The 22,231-nt window shown below is 39.8% G+C and overlaps 1 protein-coding gene across 6 annotated transcripts in view; it reads right to left on the reverse strand.

Annotated features, from left to right (window-relative positions):
• The window catches only part of mef2aa (myocyte enhancer factor 2aa), a 59,033-nt gene extending 39,788 nt beyond the window's left edge, over positions 1 to 19,245 (reverse strand). For 4 of the 6 annotated variants that reach the window (XM_063899177.1, XM_063899144.1, XM_063899187.1 and 1 more), the window contains exon 1: positions 16,249 to 16,394. The gene's annotated coding sequence lies outside the window, so the exon portion shown is untranslated. Of the gene's footprint in view, positions 1 to 13,661; positions 13,791 to 16,248; positions 16,395 to 19,006 lie in introns of those variants that run through there. The other 2 variants (XM_063899160.1, XM_063899150.1) reach the window with 2 other exon arrangements.
• Positions 19,246 to 22,231: the final 2,986 nt, after the last annotated feature.

The following is a 22,231-nucleotide window of genomic DNA, read 5'->3' on the forward strand; positions in this document are numbered from 1 at the left end:
ATGTCCACCTTAGGAGAGCTAGTTTGTCTATATTTTCCTGTCTGCAGAAACAGAACAACATTTCGTTGCTCTGTCTGTGCTGACCCATCCTGATGCCAGCTTTGGTCTAAGATGATCGAGAGAGCACCTAGTCTGGGGTGGCAGTTGCTGCAATCTCCTGAGCTGTAGAAGTCATAGGGGGTGGGGCTTATATTCCCACATGAGCATGTAACCTGGCCAGTGGTTCAGATCGCACTGTTCCCCAGAGAAAATATAAACTCTGTCCTGTCTGAAAGAAGAGATATAGCCCACTCCCTAGAGGGGCATCCATCACTTACACCCAGCAAATATAAAATGTCTAAACAACTACATTTCCCCTATGAAAAAGAATGTGGAAAGGTTAACAACTCAGACCATTACATGCAGTCAGCAGTTGTGAGGAGAGGACGCCAGGGGCCGAATTGGCAGTGAAAATGAAAATGACCAGTTCCAGTGGCACACAGTCATTGTGGGTTACAGATGGACTGGCATTATGGTGTCTGGCTGTCTGAATCGGGGCTCCGCTGTAGGCAAACCTGACTGAGATCACCTCGCTAACTACCCACGCACGGCTGTCTGAGCCAGGAAAGAAATTGCCTGAACCCGCACAAAGAATTTCCCCAAACCACATCACAACAGGCCATGGAGAGTGACTATGTTCTTGTTCATTCACTATATCACACATACACACGCACACAAACTGATAATGAGTTTCGAGGAAGAGGGAGATCGGGGGTGTTCAACTATGACCTACCTGAGCTAAACTGAACAGAATAACAGTGCAAAAAGTGATAATTTCATAACTTTTTATTGTTTTTTAATAATACTAAAACATAGATTATTTACTGAAATGGGATTTATTCTGGTGAATTAACTGTGTATATTTAAATATGTAATTTAATGACCGCAATCCGAAATTCTCCAGCAATTTGAGATTTTTTCTTTCTTTCATTTTAAATAATGGAGATTTATAACACCAGATTACATGACAGTGAAATAACCACGTTTTGGTTTACAATTAAGTTTAAAAAAAGTCTAAGTAGGCATTTAATAAACTTTTGACCGACAATTGACCACTGTTGTGTATTTTATAGAGTAGTAGTAGAGGAAGGGAGATAATATTATTCTTGCTTTATGTTTGTGTGTGTACTGTATGTGATCAGTTGTTGTTAAGACAGTTTATACACTCTGCTGTTATTGATAGTCGGAGAAAGTTTGTTGCCTTTGAATTTCAATGCAATACTTTACAGTATTCTACAGTTTTATTTGTGTGCCTTCTTACAGTTTTGGCTATGGTTTAGAGGAGCTTATCTGAGCTGGCCTTATCTGTAATCATCTGTTGAGGCTGGTCTGAATTAACCACAGTAAATTCTGTATGTGAATGTGTTTATCTATGTAACCAAAGTGTGAAACTACAGTTTGGAAAAAATCACAAACTCACACATACGCATGTATAAACACATCCTTCCATCTCTGTAAGCTGAGAAGCTGTCACAGCAGGACAGTTCAAGCCTAGAAACATAATACACTGTGTGATGACATTTTTCTTACACAGATCCAAAATGACGACTGCAGGTGTGCCGCACTCCCAACTTCGTGTCCACATTCATCAAAAGTGCGTAGATAGCTAGAAAGTCTTGCTAAAAAACAAACTCATTTGCGGGATATGAATGATCACTCCATCTAATGCTGCAGTTGATCATTTCACAACATACTCCACGTTACTTCAAATAAAGACATTTAGATCTTTAGAACTAAGTGGAAAATGTTCAGCCGGCCCCATTACCCAGATAGACATGTCAGAAGATGGTCAGATTACAAAGCAGAACAATGCCTGCACTGTAGCAGAGTACATGTTTGTGCGTGACACTCTGACTTCTCGAGTGTTAGGAGGGGACAGAGTCATGTGCTTTGTGTGTGTGTGTGTGTGTGTGCGCACGCACGTACATGTGTAAGAAGCAGAGACGAAGAGATAAACATAGCTACAATTACCGCCTTGAGTTGTATGCCACTGCCAACAAGTCAAGTTTCAGTTTGACTGTCCAGACTTTTCAAATGTATACAGTGTAGACTTTTAAGAAATGTAATAAAATGTGTTAAGTGTATTTTTGGCAAAAGGAGAGTTATCACTTTTTGATATGTATAATTCCAGAGAGAAAAATGCTGTCTTCACTTAGAGACTATTTTTTTACAGAGGAATACAGAGGACTGATAGAGAGCTTTGTCACATGGTGCAACGAAAATCACCTGAAGCTCAATATTAGCAAAACCTATGAGCTTGTGGTGGACTATGAGAGGAACAGGAAGCCCACATCCAAGGAGAAGAACGGGGTGGAAACAAACAAGTACCTTGGGGTCCAAATGTGTTAAAAAACATGCTTGGCTGCGAAGATAGACATTTTGAAATGTGAATGCTTCAAACACATCTTGATCTTAGCAACACAGAAGATGCATACAACCACTACGGTTTAAGATCTCCACGATGAGTGTCACCAATTCAATACCTGACCAAATTGTAAATATAGTCACAATCTCCGCTTCTGTTCCTTACTTTTGACACAGTGAGGTTGACCTGTCTTTTTTATCATTTGTATTAAATTGTTATAATATGTGGAATGTATTCTTGAATTGTGGAGTTCACGAGAAGGGAATTTACTAAAAAATATTTTAAAAAACAAACATAAACTTACTTTGTTTGTTTGTTTTGTTGTTTTACCTTACCTCATGTAAAGCGGCCTCGGGTCCCTTGAAAAGCGCCATATAAATGAAATCTATTATTATTAATATTATTAAAGCCAAGGCTTTTTGCTGGTGCCGAGACAAGAGAAAATAAAAGGGGACAACTGAGCCTGGTAGCAGGGGCGAGCTACCTCAGTAGATTTGTACAGCCAATAAATCATATAATTTGGCTCATAATGATAGGCATAAAAAACAGCTTCAGTCATTGACAGTGTACAGAGTTATGCACAGCAATAATTTACAGCAGTAAACTAACATGCTTACACTAGATTAAGCAAAACATCTATTACATCTTTAAGAAAGCTCAAGAAACATAACCAACGTTACAACTTCTTAGCACAAACCCTTCAGAGACTCACATAAAAAAACAATTGATGGATGAGCTGCACATTGATTTTGATCTGGAAAAACGGATGGAGCCCCGTGTAATCATACTAGGGGAATATTTGATGTAAAAATGTCATAAACCTTCTAAACAACACATGTATGGGATTGGGATTGGTGTCAAGGGGGAATCTGTTCAAACACTAGTGTGTACATACACAAAGCAGCCCTTTTTTTCAGCATCTCTTTGCATCTCTTTTAAAAGACCTTGATATGATCACCTGGACCACTTTGATATTAACCAGTCAAGCACTTCTCAAAGTTGCTTACTATCCATTTGTATCACATAAATCAATGCGTATTTGTTCGCCATAGGAACGACCACAGCTTGACACAAAGTCAATATGACATGTCTAACAGAACATGCCTTACTGTAGCTTCTGTTAAATACATATGCACGCTGTATGAAGCATTATGACCGTTTCTGACCAGAGCTGATTTGATCCTCCCTGACGAGGTGTAAGACTGGTCAAGTGACAGGTGGTCCAGTCTACCCCCTCCTCCCTAAAGACAGACCATGGAGACACTGGGAGTGTTGGTGACAGGCCTGGCCCTTTCACAATCAATAAAACATGCTCAATTCCCAGAGTAATTACTGGATCCAGCACATCCTCCTCCCTCGCTACTTGTGAGGCTGAGTTCACTCCACACAAAGTTGAGGCATTACTCCCTCAACTGTTGTCCTATATAAAAGCTACCATAAGATTACGTAGAAGATGTATGTTGCAGAGTATGTCTAATGAACAAAAATAAGGCCAGTGTTCTTGTGCATGTTTGTAATGTAGGTTAATACAAACACATCACCTTCTTCACCATTGTAATCTACATCTTGAATGAATTCATTAAAGCTTATTCAAGAGTTCATTCATACTGGTGTTACCCATAAAGTATCCTCTATATGGAAAAATCATGCCTCCACTTCTTTGAAGATAATGGACAAAGGCCGGTCTCGAGCATAGCCGTGACAGTTGTGTTTCCTGTGTAAGGCAGCATTAGCCTCAGTATCCTACCACAGGCCGTGGCAGACAAGACTCAACTTCCTGCCCCTCCACTTCCTGTTATTCAGGACCCCTCTACATGCCCTCTGCGGGGGAGTCAGAGGGAGCCGGTCGTAGATGGAGAGGAGGAAGAAAGGGAGGGACCACCTTGGGGACACCCTTCCCCTCTGATCCTACCCGTTATTACGGTTCTGACTGTGAGTCTGAGACTAAACAACAACAGAGGCTCATCTCCTGTGGCTTCACTCTGTGTGCTTATTATGTTTACTGGAAGGATCATTACACAGACTGGACGACGTGCGCGCTCTCAGCCACTCGCTTTACAATTAGTAGGCAGAGACCTTTCCTTGTTATTCAAACACTCCACCGGTTACATAAGAATGAATCACAGCCCTCACAATACTAGTACATATGCATAAAACAACATGATTTTGACAGAACTACATTTCAGATAGAATGCAACAGCTTCGCGCAGTAATCTGATGTGCATTGATATGGGGATTCTGTATAATAATCCATGACAACGTTCTTAAGTGTATCAAACTCAAAGTGTCAACACACTGGCTCAGTTGTGATTAGCTTCTGGCGGACTGGAGACATAAAGCGGAGCGGCCCTAAATCCACAGTTTTACCGATTTGTTTCAATGGATCCTTGACACCAGCGCAGTAGGAAATGAACATCCACCTCTTTGTTCTCGCTTTCATCAGGAGGTGCTGTACCTGTAAATGGGGCTGTTGGCCTGAGGGGAATGGAGGCAAGCCAGCCCTCTCACTCTCTCTCCCTCTTCCCTTTTGTGAGAGCGCGCTTATCTCCCTTTCCAGCAGTGAAAGGCAGGATTGTGGCCCCAGCAGCATCACTAGTGTTAATGTCTCCTGATGCTAATCTGACACACGGCTGATCCCTCAACAACCACTTTCTCCATACCCTCGTTTCAACCCTCCCCCTTCTTTCTTCTTCTTTCTTTCTTTCTCTTTTCAGGCATTTTCCTATGATTTCTTGCTTTCTTTCTCTCTTTCTTTGAACTCATGTTATACATTCCCTCACCTCAGTTTCCAAGGCAACTAATGAGATATAATTAATAAGACCTATTGCAAGGGCATGCGAACAGAAAAGTGAAAAAGGAGGCTTTGAGAAATGTAGATAGAGGTGGGGCAGTCTGCAAAATATGGACTTTCTACAGCTCTACCCCTTTCTTTGAAAGCATTGCTTGGGGTGACACGTTTCATACCAGAGAACAATTGAAAAACCATTTAGAGAAATGGGTAAAATGGTTATGATAGGAATACCCTGCAGGTGTTGAAGGAAAATCTAACACGTACACGTGGTGCGCACAAAAGAAAAACCTGCAGGCCAAAATGTTAGGATTATAAAATAAAGACTGGCAAATGATTCATAAACTGCTTACTGATTTAAAGCCATGTAAGAAGGTTGTCAAGCATCTTTGCTGTTATTTCATTAAACAATATTTTTCCTCTGAATATTAAATCAGTCTGAGCCTAACTCAATTGAGGTATATAAAAAAATGCATTGTTCAAAAGGAGACAGTGACCTGCACAGTGGGGACAGTGACAAAGACAGCAGTGAGAGCCTGCACCCAAACTGCAGCCAAGCAGACAGCGAGTGGTTAATCTGCCCTGATGACTGGTGGCTCAGCCCAACTCTCCAATGACCCAGCTGTAATCCCACATTGGATCGATGCAAGTTCAAACAATCCTCCATGCTGCTAGCACCTTGCTTGGGCTGGGGGATGGTGCTGTAAGACGGGGACCAGGAGACAGAAAGCTACTTATCACCTCCAAAATGACATCAAAAGGAAAGAAAACCCCTCAGGATGGACCCACTCTCACTGAGAAAATGTTTTACTGTGGGCCACATCACAGGCTATTGAATAGAAATGATGTAGCTCTTCAGATAAATACCTGAGACATGTATCCAATCTAAAAAGTCTGAATGACAATGAGTGAATATAACAACCAATAACCAAAGGACACCATGTGCTGACAGCATTACCAGACAGACATCCTCCATCTCACTCTCACAGTACTGTCAGGAGGACTATGCAAGGTGACTTTGACTAAGTGCCTTGGGGTTTCACGAGAAAAAACGCCATTGACATTACATTAATTTCATGTCTCTTTTTTAACTGACTTAGTGCCACAGAGCCCTGGATACCAGGAAGAAAAATGAAACATACTCTTTTGCTTTAGCTTCGGGGCACAGGCAGCGGGAATCCATGACAAAAGTGACAAATAGGTGACATGATCAGCTCCTAACTTTTCCATTACTTTAACAGCCACCCAACAGAGGGAGGAGATATTCTGCTCAACAGAGCTGGATAAACGTTAGTCAGAAACTTTCCACGGCACGTCTCTTGTGTGTGTGTTTGGGTTTGATAGCTGGTGTGTGTACAGAAAGAAAACAAGAGAGGAAGTGAGGGAGAGTCAGACAGAGAGAGGACAGTATGACTGTGTTAACTATGTGGAAAGATGTAAGGGAAACAAGACTAAAAGAAGCACCCGCGCCCATCCCATCCCACCTCAGTGGTAGTGTGCGGCAGCGGCGTTGTAACATAATTACTGCTGGGACACTTCTATTCCCAATGATCCATTTGCGTCAGTCAGGTTCTCGAGCCCAGCCAATGAATGGATTCTCAGTTTCTCAAGGATAAAGAGATGACCCTCTCCTAACAGTTATATCCATTTCATGTCGAAAAGCTACTCTCCTGCTGAAGGTAAATCCCTTGATGCATATTTGAGTAAAACTTTTAAGAACAAAGAATATGATGAGAACTTCCTTAATGCAAGGATAGGGTGATGAATTGTCTCTCATTAAAAATGAATGTGCTTGACAACTAAAAAAATCATGTTGCAGTATTACGGTACAGTTATAGTGCCAAACTTGCCGTAGTTTGAGCCTCTAGTATTACTGTTACATTTGAGCAACAGAGCTAAGCATCCAAACATTTCCAAAAATAATTACCCAGCAATCTGTGCAGACCTGTAGGTTGTTTAACAACACTTAAGTTCTGAAGGTATTTCAACAATTATTAAAGATTCTTCATCTATTTGGATGAAAAGATATATCGGTGATCCCAAGGTGATACATTATTTTTTAACAGTTTCATATCTTGTTTCTAATCCAAAATGGTTGGAGCCAGAAATGACATATTTCCTCCATCACATAAATTTCACAGCATATTATTTATATTGGTTTGCATTGTTTTAGAATCAACTTATTGGGTTCAATTCCTTTTGTATTTCGCACAAAAGAGCAAAAGCATATGTCATTTTTAGTTCCCGGGATTAGGAAAAGTTGCAACTTGGAAAATGGGTTGAAAGAAAAATGTTGTATTAAGCCTTAGACTCAGACTGAACAAAATAATAAACAGCTTCAGAAAAAAAATAAACTGTTGTAAAAGGCTTGAAAGCTTGAATGCTTAGCTCTGTGCCTCAGAAACGTTGAAACTTTGAAACAGATGTCAAGGCGAGACAAGATAATCACAATCTAGTGTGCTATTAGACTTCAAACTAACAAGGCTCCAATATTTCCCATAGCAGCAAATTGAGAAACTCCTCTATTGAGTTAACCTTCTCAACCTGAGCAATAACTTCTAATCAGCCAATATTCAGCGTGTCATGCTATATTCGTAAAACCCAATTGACAAACTAATAGATAGCTACTCACTTCCTATTAAAGCCATTGGTTTAACAAACTATGTCTCTGAGCAAAAGCCCTCCATCACTTGCATTCCTTATGACAGTATGTCAATTTAACAAGTCAATGTCTTGACATGGTGCAGCATCAGTGCTCCTTATGGGGGATATGTTACAAATCTGAATCTCAAGTTTCATTATTTCATTACTTTTGTTTCATGAGATAATTTGCTGTAAACTCATGGAGCAAATATCTAAAAGAGGATTTTTGAACTTCTGCTTTTCTAACAGAGACTCACACACAAACACACACACACACACACACAGAAATAAAACAAATGCGTGCATGGTCCTAGAGGTTTATACATTTGCATTGCGTTACAGTGTGGCGCTGTGGTCTGATGTGATGCGATGGCATGTGTCCATTTGCATGGTTGTCTATCATCAGATGGACTTCTCGCAAGGGAACAATAGTAATGCCAACACCATAGGGAGCATTAGTCCTCCCCCCCCCTCCCAGGAAGCCTGCAAGCTGAGTTAAGTGCCATGGCAGCCTTTTGATGTTGCACAAACCGCACTCAGAAATGGTAAACAGCAAAGATGAACCAAGATCTTCCTCCAGGGGGAATCCACAGTGTAAGGATATTAGGGACGTCATGCATAATGTGTCTCAGCAGCAGCACATTTAACCGATCTCAACACATCTTTGAAAACATTGTGGATGTAGATTAGACTCCGAGATTCCAGATATTCAACTCTTCCCCAGTGCTTGATGATCAGCAGGCAGATTTCACTAAACAAATATTGAGCACTATGGAAGGAAAACAGTTGTTGGTGCACATCCATGTAGTCACTATTGTTTAGGATTACAGTTACTGTCAGCCCTCACAGAATGTCTACTTTTAATGGAAAAACATTTAAAAAGATCGGAATAAATATTTGATTTTCTCCCCCCATTTTTATCTTCCACTCGATGCCTCTTTCCCACAGTGTTCCATTACATAAAAGGTTTATGCAATCTGAGCAGTGAGGATGGCCATGAGTCATAACAACAGGGAAAGGGGCCTGCTGAAGTAGCATTGATTTTTTTTTTTTTTTTTTACAAATTCATTTTATAGAATTACTCTATTACTGATCGCACACCTACCTGTTTTTCATACATTTCATTTCATGTAAAGCATTTAAAATAACTAATACTGATTCATTTCTGAAAATACTGTCTGACACATACTGGCTAGAAAGTATTAAAAAAAAACGTGTTGTAATGTTTTTGGGTTTCTTTACTGTCACACTGGAAACTGTTTTCAATTTCAACAAGTTGAATCATGATGTTTTTAATCAGTGTTTTCAGTAGCAGACTGTTCCTGAAAACCCTTTGGTTTTACAGGGTGGATGGGACCCAAAATGTGCACAATATCTTTATCACTGATAGAAGTTGGAAAACTGACTTCAATCTGATACATTTCTTTCGCTTGTCTTTCCAATTTCAAAAAGGTATTGACAACAATGAACAGCATTGAGCAAATAATCGAAGGGGCATTTCTGCAGCTATAGCCCAGAGTTTCTCCCGAATCAGATGATGTGTTCTAGCTGTCACATGAACACTGTGCAAACAGTGTGATAGAGAGAGAGAGTCAGACAGGAGAGAGAAAGAGAGGAAAGAGAAAGACAGAGAGAGAGGAGAGCGACCCCAGGCCCTTCTGCTGCATGCCTCTCAAGGAACCTTCTCAGTCAAACTGTTTGCTCATAGCCTCTGGTGGTGAGTCCCAGAGCCAGTGACTCGTGATGGAGCCCCCCTACTCCATCTCAACCCTTATATACATCGTGAAGACCTCTGGCAGTTTGATCAGCAACAGAGGTTGCGGGGCGGAGGGAAACAAAATCAAGAACAACAAAGTCTGACATGAATACAGGCTGGCCACAGATCACTGGTGGAAACACTACACCATTTTCTACTACATTTGCAGCCCACAGCACACAGATGGAAAGTGGACTGGGAGAAAGGGAGAGGACAGACGGGCAGACGCACAAACAGCGGGCAGACTCAACACCTCACTCACAATCACAGTCACACTACAGAGAGCGGGGATATGGAGACTGGAGGTGCTTCTATGATGCCGTTGTTATTTTAAATGACTGAATATAAAAAAATAACATTTGAAAACATCGATTGCCAGAGATTTTGGGAGTGTGACCATTTGAAGGGTAAAGAAGAGCAATGTTTATTATGCTGTTTGAAGTGCACAAGCATGAAGATGACAGCATGGCTTGTAAAAGTGATACCTGACCAGGCCTACAATTCCCCTAAAGGGCGCAAATTCAAAAAGTCATCCTAAAGCTGCATATACAAAATAAAACCGACAAACTGCACCTTGGTGTTATGTAAAATAGTTTGAAAACTTGTGCTCCAGCTACCAGATAACTCGCATGAGGCGCTATCATGCTGCCAGAGCTAAGCCCTAACAGCAGAGAGGAAGACAACTTTGAACTGCAAGTCACAGCCCTGCGGTGGGCCGGGGCAGCTTCCAGAGAGGGGAGGGGGCTGGGTCACTTCCCTTCCCTGTTCATATGGCTGCTGTGTGCTGCAGAATAATGGGAGGAATCACATCCCCCCCAGCTGTCCTTGTTCAGACTTCTCAGACAAACAGAAAAACAACGATATTGCAGACCAGACCTCCTTCCTGCGGCTCGGGGGGCCACAGGGCCGCCCAGCTGCAGGAGATCTTCCTTCCAGCAGCTACTGGACTTTTAGTCTCCGTGCTGGTAGTAGGAGATATGACACCCAAGGTCTCACAGCTGTATTTACTACACCAGCCATTGATAAACACTTTTTCTATTGACTACACGTCTTCCTATAATGGGCAGTAAAAATGAGGCTACATTAAATGTTCCAAACGCCTATTTTAGTGCTTGGTAACGACAGTGTAAACAGTTTCATCACACAGAGCTTACCAGACTTTGAAGAAAGTTTACTTTGCACATAATTCGATTGTTTGTTCCTGATGCTTCTACTTAATCGACTGTATACAATGCCTGAGAAGTTAAATCTCAAGTGAGCGATGCTTTTTAAGATCTACAGTAGAACATCAGGAATTCAATACAGTGGGGTATATTAGCAATCATGGGAGATCTTTTGATCTAGTAAATTAGATTATAATATATTCCTTTGATTTATGTTTTTTTTCAGAGTCTCATTAAAATTCAGTTAAAAAGCAACTCAGCAAAGAGATGTCTTTCTTAACTTCCTTTCAACTATCAGTTTTGCTTCTTACACGTTTTACTATAAAATCACTACAGTATTAAGCATCACAGTCAATCACTATAATTTTGTTTCATGCAGACACATGTCTATTTCATGTAGACAACAATAACAAACCTAAAATGTGTGACTTACCAGACCACAGGACACACATTCAAGTTATCTGCCCTGTATGTGTTTTGAGATGGTGCACAGTGCAATGCTGTGGTTGCTCTTGCACTCTAAAAGCCAGAGGCAAGATGAGGCATCTCAGAAAGGTGCTACATGACTTAATTTTTCAAAGTCGTCATCACCTTTTCTCCACTGCATGCTTCCACAGTCTATCCTGCCCAAACCACATAGTGTGCATGTGCCATTTCTGCTCATTAGAGAATAAGTCCTGTCAAAACTAAACACAGAAGTCAGCGGCCAATGTAAATCAGAAGAAATGATGTACTGTTCTTCACAAATATAGACTAAAAATAAATAATTAGAATAAAATAAACCAGAATGATTATTCTATTGCTTGTATTGAAAGTCGCAGTCATTCACCAGTGCAGTGAGAGAGAGACTAGGATAATAGTGGCGAAAGCAGACCAGCAGCGGCTTTAGAGAACTGCTCTGCTTTACGAACTTCCTGCTGCTTCTCCTGTGTGGTCCAGGTTGAAGAGGTGAAGAGACCTCCAGTCAGACCTGATTTGGAAGAGCAGCAGTGACAGGAAAAGACGGTGCGGACTTAAGCTGCTCTGCCCTGCTCAGCAGCACATGTGCTGAGTGAGCCAAACAGGGTGGCTTACCAGCAGAGGTCTCAGTCAAGGGCAGGACAGTTGAAAGGTCACTGCTCTCTGTCTTGCTATACAAACAGTGCCTCAGTGAGTAACACATTCACCCTCTGAGCTTACCTCAGGCTATTAGAGGGCTTAAACAACACTGGAGATTATTCTGACAGACACCAATATTCAGTTGTGAAATCTAATAGCCATATTTTCTATTGCATTAACTGCTTTTATCCGTTATAAATATTTGGAAAGTAAAAAATGTTAATTAATTAGTTAAGTGATTACCAAGTGATTTACTACTATTCCTAATATCCTTTGAGTACAACATTTTACACAATTATATTTTAAAACTATTACATTATTTGCACTGTATTTTAAAGTTTAAATGAATATTCCATTAACTTTGAATTAACCCCTCCATGTCAAACGACAAGTAGGATTTAGCAAGATGACGTTGTCTGACACCCGAGGGCTGGTTCCCACCCGGAACAAAGACTCATGATCACAGCACATGAAGATCTTGTGTAAAACAGGCAACACACACACACACACACACACACACACACACACACACACACACACACACACACACACACACACACACACACACACACACACACACACACACACACACACACACACACACACAGTGCTATCCAAAGGCAAACAGTGATCTATAAAGCATAGGCCTAACGTACAAAGAATAAAATATTTATATATATTTTGTAAAACTCTTAAATTGAAATCAAATGATGTATAGTTTTTGTTTTAAATAAAACATGTCTGATAGTTGGTTTTCTGTACACCAACAGCCAAGTATTTCTTTGTAAAAGCCTTTTCTCTTGAGTCTTCAGTACAGGGGACGGTACACAGTTAACTGCACTCTAACACATTATCTGCCAGGCTCAAGATTCTGCATCCAACCTCCAGGTCTCACAGGAAAACGCTGGAATCTCCATATTGATGAGAGCGCTCCAATAAACAATGAATCATATTACTAAGGAGCTTTTGTTGGTCAAAGAGACACAGAATAGTTACACTGTTTTTGAGATTTTCCAATCTTTAAAGTTGTCTTTAAAAATATATTTAAAAAACTGCAGTTTTTTAATCAACTAGTTATTAATTTGAGAGAAAAAAGGTGTCTTCAATCATCCAATGCATTTGTCAGCAAACTTTCTGATGTTTCAGTCCCTTATTGTAGCCAATTTCAACAACCAAAACATGACTTAATGTACACAGTCTTTGCCAGACATCTACTTAAAAAATTGTTTTAACGATTTTCATTTAAATATATTTCTGTTGAGGCACAACGTGACAGAATGGTGATTAAGCCTCTTGCCCTCCAATAAAAACCCTAACACTTATTGCATTACGAACCAGGTGTGTCTGCGACCTTCCTGAGAAAAATCATAATCTGCACAGTTAGTGACACGTTTTCATCATATAGTGCAATGCAGTGGCGAGTCCGGCAAATAGGATAAATGGAGCTAACGCAACACTCTGGAACTCACTGTGTGAGCAACGTTTTTTTTTCCAGGCTCTGCTAGCGTTGCGAGTAAACGGTAACTATGGACGAACAAACATCAAGATACAAGAAGTAAGATATAAAATATAACCTGTAATTACTGCTTACCACCATAGGTGTCACCAAAGAAAGAATCTTTAAGATTTGAACTTTAAAGCATTTAAATAACAACCAGCCCAGTTTTAATGCCACTTCAATGTAAAAAATATATATTTAAAATTAGCCAAAACCTTTTTACATATAGAAACCAAATCTAAAACAACTGTGACTACAATTGCTATATTTTCAAAGCTAGAGTTGCAGTATAACCAAATATCTTGGCTTACCGAACAATCAAAGAAACACTATCCTCTTTATTGGACCAAGAATGCTCAGCTTCTGCCTCGTATTTTTCCCTCAGTACATCCTTGGCTTTCAGCTTGTTGGTGTTTTTATCCTCCTTGGAAAAAAATGTCCTGGGAGGAGGAGAGTGGAGGAGAAAGACTTTCACTCAGTGATTCAGAGGCATCGTGTAAACGCCAGCATTCTCTTTCTGACAACCAGCGTTAATTGCAGATCCGACTCGCCCACACACTCCACATTTCTCCTGGAAGGAGAAGCTGAGACACTGAGATTGAAGTGGGATGAGGAGTGCAGTAAAAGATGCTGCAGCTGCCCGTTCCTCACACCGTCACCACCTCTCATTTCTCCCTTTCTACTGACAACTTGTGTGAAGACGCTAACACGCACTTACTCACATTTGCAGAGACATGCAGGGGCACACAAACATAACATGTAACAAGGCTAAAACATTCAACAGTGGAAGTAATCGTGGAATATCTATTTTATTTACTACAACTAAATGACACAGGCTGGAATCTAACGGGCATATTATCCAACCATGTGTGTGTTTTGCGTAATGGAAAAGGTAAAACATATGGGGTCTCTGAGGTTAGTTCACCACATGCATGAGGGAGATATTTGTGATAGCTCTATCTGTGCCTTCACAGACATCATATGCGTTCCTTTGACTAATACACAATATAAATTGTTAAAATGATATTCATTTCAGCAGCGTTGAAAGGATCCCTCATCCACACATTAGACATAAGAGCTCACGTGATGTGGATCATGAGCAACAAGGCCCATTACTGGCGAGGCCTGGGGCAGCACACAAGCTAATGACTGCAGATTGAAGGGTGCTTTACTGCTTTGCTTTAGAAATCACTGGCAACCAGCTGGTATGGTAATGCACACGCCGTAAGTACAGCAGTAACATTAAATGGACAGTGAAAAAGTATGTTTCAATACTGCTGCAACAACTCATGTCCCTAAAGAAATACTTAAACAATAAAAAAAAACGTGTCATTGGTCCATTCTGGTAACTGAGGGGACATACGTTAAGAATTTAAATGTTAAGGTTTAGTAATATTAGAGAAAACAATACAACAAATAGATAGCTTCTAAGGATACTTATACGTAGTAGGAATTTGCTGATTTACAAAATATGATGGATTTCAACCAAGCAAGATCTAATATATTTAGTTGTAAGGAGGATTTAATAGAGCACAATTTCAGCTCATGGTATATTCTGCTACAACTAAATACATATCTATTCCTTCTTTACAATATTAATGAGATGTGCCGGTGTAGGTATAGACTAGAAAAATAATTTGAGAAGGTCAGGTTACTGTTGGCCATTGCCCACTCTGGCATGGGGTTAATGTCACACAGATTCAAAGAACCACCAGACAGCTAAGATCCTCTCACACAAGCTCATCTACCAAACTGATCAAAATATGTATGTGAAATACAATCACTTTAAATAATAAAAAAGTAGGATCTTAAAGAGGTCTTTGAATACAACAATTACCTCTAAACATGTTAGCTTTAACACCCACAACCTCTCCTAAATGAAGTAATGACTAACCTAAAAGTGCTCTACTTATCATCAGGAAATATACCATGAGGTACAAGGACCTCAATTACTGTAGTTCATGTTAAAGTGCCAAAATAAACTGAGTTTAGGCTTGCTGTAATTCAGCTACTTGTGTTTTGCAAAAAGTGTCCTCTTGTTGAATTGAGTGTGTAACAGACACAGTTTCTGCTGCAAATATACAGACAACACCTATAACAACATGTATTGCATTTAGCATGTCTAGTCATGTCACCGTGCACTAGTGACCTGCACCATCTAGATTTCAGTACCACAATTAGGCTCATTATCAAAACTGGCATGCTTTAGCGCCAAAAAGCAAACACCAAAAATAATTATCTGTATTTTAAAGTAAGTACGCTGCCGTCGTCAAGTATGTTTTTTTTTTTTAAAGTTGTAATTATATTCAAACCTAGCAAAACGTTGTATCAGAACAGCACTTCTATCGGGTTATTCACTGTTAACTGTCTGCTGTTGTTGTCATGGCTCAACTGTGTTATTATATACACATTGATTACTGTTTCCCAAGCGATGCGCCTGTTTTACAAACTACAGTTTGACATTTCAAACTTTCGATCCCAGGATTAACTGCCACTGAGTGTTTTAAGACTCTTAGTACACGAATAAGCACCTACAGAAAGACTTGTTCCTGGCGCAATGTTGTTGACGTTGAATCCTGTAAAAGTTTCTCGCAATGACTGATATCATCAGCGCGCGTCTGGCTGCACCCTTTAAACACACACATGGACGATTCACGGCATCAAAACCTTACTGATGATTCAACATGACTGATTTTAAGTGACACGACACTGGTTTTAAAGTGTGAATGTTGAATTATGTGCGTACCCAGGGGCAGACAGATAAACAGACAACTAGATATCTACAGTTCTCGTCTCCGTTTCCCAAATCCTCTCTACGTCTCCCTCTTGCGCTTTTCTACTCTCACTTACTGTATCGCCGCCACACTCCGCAACATTGTTTCTATTTCCGTTACTCACCTTTACTCCCAAGTCAGTCGCCGTGTATAGACACTCTATATCGGTGGCTCCAGTGGATAAACGTAATTTCAGTTCACATTTACACGCTGACTGCTATTTTAGGGGGAGCTGACAAACTCAGAAAAGCCTGTCTCCCTCTTGTCAGCGAGAGACTCCTCCCCTTTTCTGACGAACTGCCTCCCTCTCTCCCTCTCTCTCTCTCTCACACACAAACACACACACGCACTCACACGCACAAACAGCCGCAAAACGTTAGAAAAAGTATTAAAAGTGTCTGTAAATCCACTAAATGTTGTTTCACACGTATTGTGTTGTAACTTTCTGATAATAACTGTCTTAACTAATGATTTTTTTTTCAATGTTATTGCTGTTGTTTGAATGTTGTCTTACTCGGTCTTTAAAGTTAGTCAGTTAAAGCATAAAACAGACCAGCTTAAGGACACTAACAAATGTACAACTTTCTAAATGAGAGAACATAATTACTGAAGTAAAATCTGTTTTTCTTCAAGAACGGCTTTATATTTTGACTATTTTCCCAAGTTACTCGGCTTGGCCTCATCACATTCGGTACATTTGACGTCATATCTCTAAGACAACAGCAATGGAATTTGGTGTAAAGGGCACTCCCTGCAGCCAATGGGAATGGGCAGCGTCTGTTGATCAGCCAATTAGAGGAGGAGGAGGAGGGACCTGGTGGACTCGTATATGGGCATGTCACGTGTACGAGCAGGATCACAGGAGGTGTGGTGTGCGGCTGTTTTTACTGGCGTTTGGAAGCAGGTGCGATATAAATTGAGCACAATTATCATCTACTGTTTTAAATATGTATTTATTAAGTCATTAGCCAAAGTGTGGCGAGGTTTAAGGAGAGAAACTATATACATGGGCACATAACATAAAGAAATGTAGCAGTTTTAAGCCAAATCCAGTTAATATGGCTACCTTTTTCAACTGGGGGGGGGGGGGAAAGCAGTGTTGGAAAGTAAAACATCACACACACTCAAATACATAGTTTTTAAAATACTTTATACCTCCATTTTATAGGGACATATTTTACTCTTCTCTAATGACTAGTTACTGAAGATTAAGGTTGTGTATATTCATATACAAATAAATGTCTACAAATATACTACTGATAAGCAATAATGATCAAAACATATTATGAACGACAATACATTCTCTCAGTTATATGTCTTCATTATGGGTTTTTTGTTTTTGATAGTTCAAGTACAGTTTGCAGATAATTCTTAGGTTTACTGGAGTAACATTTTAAATGCAGGACTTTTATTTTTTAGTGAAGTATACCCACATTTCTTACTGTTATTTAGAAATACAATTCAAAGCAATCTAGTGTCCCTGTAAACAGAATCCATGATTTGTCCAGCTAAATAAAAAAAAGTGTGTGATTATTTTTGACATCCTCCTCTAATGGCATCCTGTTTTATCGCATGCTCACTAATGAAGGGACAGGGTTTTCACAAGCATGGCTGCTGTTGTGTGTAGCTCATTTGTATTAGTCTAGTATAGTCTGGCCCCTAGTGTATTGTGCTACCTTTTTCACCAGTTAGTCATAGTCCCAGAGGAAAAAGCTGTGTCTGGTCTTCCTCATATCAACTGTTTCCTCAGGGCTCTAGGCCAAGGAGTCTCAACTGTCCTTAATGACTTTAACCTCAATACTTATGAAATGCCCAATTCACAACCACATTTTTTCACATTTAGTCTGCAAGACTCTGCCCATGGCTCTTTGCAATGCAAGGTTCAGGTTAAATGACTCTTCCTGCAGTTTGCCTAAGCCTCCACGTATGTTCTTCTTTTTAAACTCAGGTTCCAAAAGAAAGGAAAAAAAACACCAGCGTTTGGTTTTAAAGTGTTTTAGTTTTTAACTAGTTGAGTCATAAGACTCACTTAATAATCTCCTGAAGATAACTGAACATTACAAGTAAATCTACTAAAGTCCTGTATGCATCACACATGCATGCCCATTTAAAGTACCACATAATAAAGATGTGTTGCCTATGTATGTAAGTTGTAGTTTATGATGTCTTCACAAGTAAAATATTAAAGATTTAGCAACCTTTCATTGAGAATATCATTTTCAAAATCCTATATGTAATGTATATGGTAATTATATTGTGTTACAATTATGGCGAATGAATTTCCTCCATTAAATGGGAAGGGCTCAAATTAAATTCCTTGGCAAAAAAAAAACCCTTGTCACCTAAAAGTGCGGTAGAAATGAACTACCAAAAATGAACCAAAAAATGTTGAATACTGTAAGATGAAAATTATTTTAATATAACAACTGTTTTGTGTTTTATTCTGCTCTTTCCCCTGCATTGCATGAAATGACAGTCACGACAAGTAAAGAAGTAGCCCCCAGCTGGTTTCTTGGAGTGTTTTCAATCAGTAAAGTTTCTGCTGTGCAACCTTTGTTAGTGAGTTCAGGCTGTTGTCAACAGACAACAGGGTGGATCCAAATTGTTCTCAGCATCTCTTTTAGCTGAACTTTTCTGTCAACATTCATTCCTCCCATCTTCCCAAAGTGATGAGAGCACCAAATAACAACAATGTCAGCAAGAATACAAAAATAACATAATTTGTAGAGTAAGAACATTTATCAAATCCACAATCATACAAGAGATACAATTTTGCTTTAAATTCAGTTGTTTTTTAACTGAGTCTCTCCTACAATTACATCAGTGTTAGTTGGCATCACATTTACATCATGCACAAGTCTGTCCTGACACCTGTGTCTCACCTGTTTGACGTTGTTGCACAAACACCTTCACAGAACCTGCTGTTCCAATCGCCACTTCTCCACCCTACAAGTTTTGGCTATCTTTATGTTTTCCCTTCTTTCTGTCTACAACACTTCCTCTTCTTTCTGCTGCCTTTGTTTCCCTCTGCCCATTGATTTACCTCAAAGCCAGACCAGCTGGCTTTGGATGCTTCCCTCAGAGCCCTAAGAGGCCGTCTTCACACGCTGTTCCTCCTCTTGTCCCCTGGTCTCTCTGCAGGCAGAGAGCAGGGGGGGGGGGGGGCAGTGGTTTGAAAGGTAGGACCCCAGATGGACATAGACATGTCGGGCATGCGTTATGTGACAGGGCTTGGCTCAGGGCTCTCTGGACCAGCCACAGCTGTCAGTCATAACTCCAGAAGGTGTTGAAGATTTTTCCTTCCTCCCACAGACGGCCTGGAGGAATGTAAAAGTGTAATTTTCTACAAAATAGCAAAAAGTTTTAAAGAAATAATACCTAAATATTTATGTGTGGTTCTTCTTGGAATTGGCATGTTTTAAAATATTTTTAACTACATTTATTAGATGTCCATGTGAGGTTGTTTGTTTTTTAAACCATGTGGAAAAACGTATTTTGTATGATATAAAAAGTGATGCATTTCAACAAGTTGCAGGGACATGCCAAATAACGGTTTGTTCCAGCAGGGCTTTGATGCTCGACAGCTGGCATTTTCAACATTGCACCAGACCACAAATAGACCCAGACACTCTTTCTCTCCAATTAAAAAAGCGACTAAAACACGCGCCTCATGCAGAGAGCTTTATTAGGCTATATAAGTCAAGTTTGATCTACTGTGCAATAGTGAGTAAAGAAATGCATGTTTATTTTGTAAATGAGAAAGGCACAAACAGATCACTGAGTCACAATTTTCTGAGACAATCTGACCACCAAGCTCTAAAATAACTTGTTATTATCTCAAGCTCATTAAAACAGCCTTCCTGAAAAGCCCACAACATCCCTCAACAATCCCTGATCCTCCACTTTTAAACACCGCTGATATATACCTGACTGTGGTTTCTGTGACTTTCAAAATGACGTCTCTGAAATGTAAAGTTACTCATAATATACTCTGCAGTGTGAGTTACATACATAACCACCGGTTGGGAATAACAAACAAATATGTAGTATAAGTAGTTTTAAAAATAAATTAAGTTGAAATGGTTTGTTACAGTAAACCACTTAAGCATGCCTTGAATGATTTAATTGATCACTTCAAAGTGCCAAAACCCTCCATCCACATTGATTTTAATCATATTTATGGCACAAAACTCTCTCAACAAAGTCTGAGGAGACCGCAGCGATGTGTTAGATAATCAAGTTCAAGATCTAAAAATACTCTATGTCTCACAGTTTGGATCTCTTCTCTCATTACCCACTGTAATTAAAAGTAACCAAGGCCTGCCGGCTCCAAATAGCAAAGAATAGCACACAACTGTTAATGTGAGGGAACGACACTTGAAATGAAAACCCTCATGATATCAGTTAGCTAAAGAAAGTGGAGCAGATAACACGGGGATATGAGATCTCGTGTGAATGTGGGACACACGAGAAGTGTCCAGTTAGGTTGTGTAGTCAACTGCAGGCAAACATTCATGCAATGTCGTTTCTGTGTATTTGTTATACAGGTTTAATGATAGGCACAACTTGTCAAGTGTTCTGTGATGTTTCTCATCTTGTTTATGTGAGTCTCACTTCTGTACAACTTTGACACTCTGCAGTATGTTATGAAGCATCTGTGCTCTTCCTGAGGCAGAGAACGACAGCATATACAAAGGTCCTTATGATGAGCTGATGATCTCTCTTGAGATTACCAGTCTCTTGGGTTTCCTAAAGTATTTTTCTCTGTGTATCACACCGCTGAATGCTTATCAACTGCAAGGTGGTGTAGCTTGCTTGATGGGCCCCTTTTTTTCTTGCAGATGTACAAAAATCCAGATAATAACACAAGTTTAATTATCTCCAATATTCACATGAGCCTATAGCTCCATTTATAAAAATGTAGTCTCCGCCGTACTGAGCTCATTAAAAATTGAACAAGGTCAGGAATGAAACTGCTCTTACCATTACTCATTTTGTCCCTAATTTCAAGTATTATTTAATTAATCACCTGGAATGACTCAAATAATTCACAATGTCATGAGCTGCTGGAAGATATTAGCAGCTTTCATACCTACAAACATACATTTTTTTTGTGAGCTAAATGGGACAAGACACTGTCTTAATTTTTTAAGGTAATAGCTATCTGTAAATGTCTGTGATTATACTTTTAAAATGATGTAGAAAATTATAATTATAAAGCCTTTGACTTTTGTCGATAAAACTTTGATGTTCTGTGAGGCATAACGATCGTTATGTACTAAGTATTCACTCTCAATTTCACAGATTTTCTGATTTGATGATTGCATCATGAGCAAAAACCTTGTTGCGAGTGTACGTGTGAGTTTCTGACATCGCCAAAGCCAGTCAGCAGGTGCCATCACTTCTCATTGCCACCATCTACAGTGCAAAGACATGTCGAGGACGAGCAGGATCAAGGGAGAATGCCAAGAAGAATGTGTGGGAGAGACCGCTGTATAATGTCTGCCTTTTAGCCACTTCTCCATGGTATTTTAGCAATGATTCCACATCAAGCTAATGCTACTGTAATTCAGTCTGTCAGACTGTATAGCAAGAATATGTGTGAATATACTGTCGCTGTTTACCTTTAGGCAGCAATGAGAGAAGACACACTGTTCTAAATTCTCAAAATGCAGTTCTGTTTTTCACTTAGACCTCTTTTGACTAATGGATTGCACACCTTAAAACATTGGAAAATATTTCCTTAAACATTTTTTTTGGTATGGTATTGTCTGAATTGCTTCTACGTTGCTGCCTTTGAACACAAGCACAATGTTAGAAGCATTAATCTCACAATGCTCTATTACTGCACGGATGATTTCTAAAAACCTACCCTATCACAATTGTAGGTAGTAGGTGCCCAGTTCTCACTAAGCATTATGACTCATACCAGCACATAGCAACTATCCAACTCTAATCCACAAGAGATAATTTGGTATTCATGTTTTACAAATGTGCTTGAGAAAAATCCCTAAATCTTTTTGGCAAGTGCAGTCGGGAAAGTCTTGCAAGCATGTCATCCGCCATGAAAAGGCAGCGGGATGGTTGAGTAAAGCAGGGCTTTGTCT

The sequence above is a fragment of the Eleginops maclovinus genome, chromosome 2 (genome assembly GCF_036324505.1).
Source record: "Eleginops maclovinus isolate JMC-PN-2008 ecotype Puerto Natales chromosome 2, JC_Emac_rtc_rv5, whole genome shotgun sequence".
Lineage (NCBI taxonomy): Eukaryota > Metazoa > Chordata > Actinopteri > Perciformes > Eleginopidae > Eleginops > Eleginops maclovinus.